Here is a 6,000-nt window from a genome sequence, read left to right on the forward strand (position 1 = left end):
ACTAAGAAGTGAAATGGAGCCACTCACAAGGGTAGCCCCGAGGCAGGCCATGGAGCGCTTCTGAGAGGGGAGCCCTGAGTTTGAGACTGAGCACAGAGAAGAAATCCTGAACCCCATTCACAGCTGATCTTCAAGAGAAACACCACTGTAGTGATCCTGGTACTGAGATTATAAAGAGATGCCTCCAGTGTGCCTTTGCAGAGAAGAAAACATGTAACTAGAGGTCCATGGCCTCAACAACAACCTTGCCTTAAACAGAAGTGAATTCCACTCCGCTGATTTCTTTTTATTTATTTATTTATTTTATTTTTGGCTGCGTTGGGTCTTCGTTTCTGTGCGAGGGCTTTCTCTAGTTGTGGCGAGCGGGGGCCACTCCTCATTGCGGTGCGCGGGCCTCTCACTATCGCGGCCACTGTTGTTGCGGAGCACAGGCTCCAGACGCGCAGGCTCAGTAGTTGTGGCTCACGTGCCCAGTTGCTCCGCGGCATGTGGGATCTTCCTAGACCAGGGCTCGAACCCGTGGGCCCTGCATTGGCAGGCAGATTCTCAACCACTGCGCCACCAGGGAAGCTCCGCTGATTTCTTAATGATAGGGGTGAAAAACGTCGTGTCCAGAGGCAATTCCATAATCCTCAACGGCAGGCAATACTATACTCTCCCAGTATGTAGCTCTCTGCTGCTCTGGGTTATCCCAGAGTAAATTTTAGTCAGAGGAGCCAACTCAAAAGCCCCCTCTGACGGGCCAGATGGGAACTCCAATGAGCCAGCCTGCCAGCCGGACCGTGGAAGCTGGAAAATGCCTGTCTTCACCCAAAGGGGGCGCAGCTGCTCAGCTCCAGCCAACGTCGTATGTGAATGCAAGCCCAGTGTGGCTGATCTTTCAGATTTTCCAAGAGAAATCTCGTATTTTTTTTTTTTTTAATTTATTTATTTATTTTTTATTTGTTTATTCTTTTCTGCATTGGGTCTTTGTTGCTGCGCGTGGGCTTTCTCTAGTTGCCGTGAGCTGGGTCTCCTCTTTGTTGCAGAGCACAGGCTTCTCATTGCAGTGGCTTCTCTTGCTGCGGAGCACGGGCTCTAGGCGCGCGGGCTTCAGTAGTTGTGGCATGCGGCCTCAGTAGTTGTGGCTCGCGGGCTTAGTTGCTCCGCGGCATGTGGGATTTTCCTGGACCAGGGCTCGAACTCGTGTCCCCTGCATTGGCAGGTGGATTCTTAACCACTGTGCCACCAGGGAAGTCTCGAAATCTCGTATTTTTAAGTGTGAAATCTTCCAATTTTTTTTTTTTTAATCACAAATGAGGTCTTTTATTTGTCACCATTAAAAGTTTGATTTTTAAACAGATTCCTGGACTGGTGGCTCATATCCATCAGCTCGTTCAACTTTAGCACCTGTCTTGTCCCCAGTAGCTTTTCCAGAACTACTACCTTCACCATGTAGCTCCATGCGTTTTCCCAATTCAAACTTGGGCTTCTTCAGCATTTTTACTTTTCTAACAAAGACATCATGGAGTGGATAAATAGATTGGCAGGCCTTTTTTATGTCTTTTCCAATGCTGTCTGGAATCAATTTATTGACCACCTCTTTCAAGTCATTTGTCTGCACCTCTCGGGTCATGATTTCCATCATCTTCTTGCGGATCTGGCGGACCTGCTGGTGCTGGGCATAAGAAGTCTTCCAAATCTGATTGTTGCATTTTTTTGTAAAACCCACACAGAAGAGACGAAGCAAATAACCATCGGTAGTCTTGACATCAACGTGAGCTTCAACCATGGTACTTTCTTCTTGGCTCCCTTTTTACCGCCTTTCGTAAGGCGCTTGTTCTTTCCGACCGCCATAGTGCTGCTCCGAGAGCCAAAAGGGCCCAATTTTTAAATGTTGGAAAACATTTTTTTAATTTAGCACTGGGCCAGACGTATTTTCAGTATGTAACATTTGTTTAGAGCATCTGAATGGGGCAAAAGGAAGAGTGACTAGCTCAGCCTGAGATGGGCAGGAAGCTAAGGGAGGCTCTCAATTTTGCCTCCTGTGTGAGGACTGAGGTCTCCCCAAGTCCAGTTCAATCCAAGAGGCCCTGAGGGGCACAGTGAACATGGCCCTCCCTGACCAGTCCCTTCCACCTGCCATGTGATATTCTTTTGTGGCTACATTTCCCAAACAGAACTTTTTGGCTGCGAACATTTTCTCACTACCCCCTGGTCCCCAAATCTGACAATTGAGGGAATGTCAGGGCTGGAAGGGAACTATGAGGTCATCTACTTCAGTGTTTTTGGTCCAGGAAATCACCTCAGCCTTGGAGTGTGTTGAAAATGTTGATTCCTTGGCCTTCCCCAGATCTCCTAAATCAGGGTGTCTGGGGGTGGGAAGCGTGGAATATGCATTATTAACGAGTTCTCTAGGGCATTCTGATGTATCACTGAAGACAGAACGACTGAGCTAGTCCAAACTTGACTCCCTGATGAAACAGTCCCAGAGAGAGGCGTGACTTATCCCAGGTCACTTAGCAAGTTTGCAGGAAAATGAGGGAGGACCAGACTCCCAATGGCAGTGGTTGTTAGAGCCCCTACCATCTTGGCTTGTGTGACATGATTCCTGGAAAATTACTCTTTCCAAGATCCCCAGTGCTCTGTCGTCTAAGGCAAATCCAGTGTTTGTTGGTCTGGTACTCTTTATTTTTCCTTATCGTCTGTGCTGTGCTCTCTGCTTTGAATCTAATGATATTTTTGGCTTTGGATGGTTGAGTGGGAAACACGAGTAAGATACTGAACAGTCCAATCTAGTAGTGACACACAAACAAAGGCGAAAGGCAGGATCAAGCTAGGGTTTTGCCCAGAATCTGGAGAGATAATGGAGAAAGGGGCAGAGAAGGCTGATCCCTGGGGTGCATCTTGTGGTCCACGAGTAGAGAGGAGAATTCAGAATCAGATTAAAGTTGTGTCTCGCAAACCAAGCAACCAAAGAAAGAAGGAATGGCATGCACCCATGGGAGAATGAGTTAGCATCTGATAATAACCTTCACCTTCTTGCCTGACAGACTCACTCTATTGATTTAGCCCCAGGACCAGCACATCTTCCACTACAATGGTGGAACAAGTATTACAGCTAAGTCTCCTGAAGGAATCTCACCCATTTTAGGGTATGCACCAAGCACTGATCTCCTCACTTGATTCAGCAAATATTTAACCCATCTGCAACGGGCAAGGTGTGGTGCAAGGCACTAGTGGTGGAGAGGAGGGTAGAGCAGAGACCACCTTTAGCAGAGCCAAGGCAAGGTGGACATCAAGGCAGACCAATGACAACACAGTGAGGTTAAGTGCCTCATTAGAGGTCACCCCATGGAGAGGCTTTACGAAGGAGGTGATGACTAAGCTAAGTTTAAGGAAACAAATAATATTCAAGTTTTAACAGAGTTTGTTCCTGGACCTATTTTGCAAGTGAATCATTAAACATTGCTTAAAGAAAAATATGGCCTGTGTTATATCAGTTACTTTCTGATGACAAAGGATGTGGGCGTAGAGGAAGGGCAGAGGTGTAGATCCAGATTGTGGTACAAGTCATATCCTATTAACTTGATGTTGAGATGCATGTCGCCACAAAGACACAGAAAGTAAACTTTTGAATGTTAAAAATCAGATGGGATAATAAAGGTTTTAAAGTAGGAGGAAAAAAAAAGAGTTAGAAAAAGGTCAGCTTTGCTGTTTGATTTACAGATTTTGTAGAATGGCACCTATGCCACCTTGCATAGATTAGGAAGACATGTATTTTCACTCGATTTTTATAAGGTGGAAGTAAGAGGTGGTGGTCATGGGATGGAGCTGATACTAGAGGATTAAGAAAAACTTCCAGAGTATATTATTTTCAGTACAAATTTAACAATCTCTCACAATTGCACATATGCTACAGTAATAATTCCCTTCTAAAGGAAATGATTCTATTTATTGGAGATCAAAAAGGAAGAATCTCAGAATTTAAATTTTATTTTGTATTGCTTCTTTGGCAATTTCAAGGAAGCATGTTACTGTGGAGAGAGCCTTGAAATGGGAACCACTGGATCTGGGATGAAAATCTGTTTCTGACCTTGAGCAAGTCACTTCAACTCCCTAAGCCGCAGCTTCCTCCACTCTAAAATAGGAATGTTCATGCCTGCCCCAGCGATTTTCCCAGGCTGTCATGAAAATCAAACTCCAACTTATTTTAGGGAATCCTGTATATTAAGTGTTTTTAGTGTCCCGCACAATATGGGTAAAAACTTCCCAAGTGTCATGTCATTTTATCCTCACAGTGATGCTAATGGGAGTTTCTATAACTGTTCCATTATATAGATGAGGAAACTATGGTTTAGAGGGTTTAAGTCACTTGTCCAAGGTCACACAGCAAAGAGAGTGACAGAGCTAGTATTTGAAACTGAGTGTGTCTGCCTCTAGCGACAGAGCTGATACCTCCTACATTATGCTGCCACTTGCCTATCACCTTAGAGCCAGAAAATATACGTGAAAGCACACTGCAGATGGGGAAATACTGCCCAGGGTTATTTTTATTTTTCAGCCATGGTTATAGTGTGGATGAGGGTGAAGACAAGAGATGACAATGACATCACCTCCCCCAAAGAACAGCTGTTCATTTTACTCATCTATTATAACCACACTCCTCATTCTCTTTGCTGCTAGTATCAGTGCAGGTGCATTAGATGCAATTAATAGAAAAGGCTGACACCATCAGGGCATTTATGGTTTGTTACAAAAGAAGTTTGGAATCGGGGGGCTTTCCTTGTGGCGCAGTGGTTGGGAATCTGCCTGCCAATGAGGGAGGTCATGGTTCGATCCCTGGTCCGGGAAGATCCCACATGCCACGGAGCAACTAAGCCCGTGTACCACAACTACTGAGCCTGTGCTCTAGACCCACATGCCTCAACTACTGAAGCTCACGTGCCTAGAGCTGCAACAAGAGAAGCCACCACAATGAGAAGCCCGTGCACCACAACGAAGAGTAGCCGCCCCTGTGCTCACCACAACTAGAGAAAGCCCGTGTGCAGCAACGAAGACCCAACACAGCCAAAAAATAAATAATTAATTAATCAATTAAAAAAAAAGTCTGGAATCAAACAATCCTAGTTTAGATCAGTAATTTCACAATGTTAAGGCTCTGGGCTGTTGTCATCTCTATAATTCTCTTGGTCCCTACTCCTGCTCACATAACGGCTGCTGCGGTTCCCAGCATCACAATCTAATGAGACTTTTTTTTCAAAACCAAGAAGCCGACAGCTAGCCAGGGTAATGAATGAGCACTACTTATATATCTCTCTCCGTGTATCCAATAAAAGTAAATTTATTGGAAGTGGAAGTATCCATCCAGAAACTCCACAGTATACTTGCCTTGGATTTCATTGACTAGAACTGGATTACAGTGCATTAGAATGAGCCAGGCTAGGCACTGGTACCAAGTAGCCCTGAAATCTCAGTGGCTTAACACAATATTGGTTTCCTTCTTGCTCATCTCACAATTTTGGGGATCTGGAGGCCCTCCTTTTTTTTTTTTTGGCCGTGCCGCATGTGGGATCTTAATTCCCCAACCAGGGATTGAACCCGGGCCACGGCAGTGAAAGCACCGAGTCCTAACCACTGGACCACCAGGGAACTCCCACGCCTTCATTTTATAGTTACACCACCTGGAACACGAGGCCTCCAAGGTCAAGGCAGCGGGGCAAAAGAGACGAAAGTGGCGGCACCATCTCATAACTGCCCCAGACCGGAAGTGACGTATTCTGCTCACATTCCTATTGGTCAGATCTTGGTTCCGCCGCCGCACTTCCTGCAAGGTGGCTGGGAAGGACAATCGTCCCAGCAAAACAAACAGTGTGAAGAACGCTTAGAATTGTGTGCCGTTCACGGTGAAACCGCACACCTCACATGCGACCTGAGCCCACAATCTTCTAACCGAAACTGCACAACTCGTCTCAGGACTTACCAAAGCTCAGATTCTTTATGTCTCGGCGCAGAAGGAAT

At 45.7% G+C, this 6,000-nt stretch overlaps 1 pseudogene across 1 annotated transcript; it reads right to left on the reverse strand.

Annotated features, from left to right (window-relative positions):
* Window positions 1-1,274: 1,274 nt before the first annotated feature.
* LOC309636312 (small ribosomal subunit protein eS1 pseudogene) lies at window positions 1,275-1,874 on the reverse strand (annotated as a pseudogene). Its single transcript has one exon. The product of its transcript is annotated as a small ribosomal subunit protein eS1 pseudogene (transcript).
* Window positions 1,875-6,000: the final 4,126 nt, after the last annotated feature.

The sequence above is a fragment of the Balaenoptera borealis genome (genome assembly GCF_965194805.1).
Source record: "Balaenoptera borealis genome assembly, chromosome: 10".
In the NCBI taxonomy this organism is placed as follows: domain Eukaryota; kingdom Metazoa; phylum Chordata; class Mammalia; order Artiodactyla; family Balaenopteridae; genus Balaenoptera; species Balaenoptera borealis.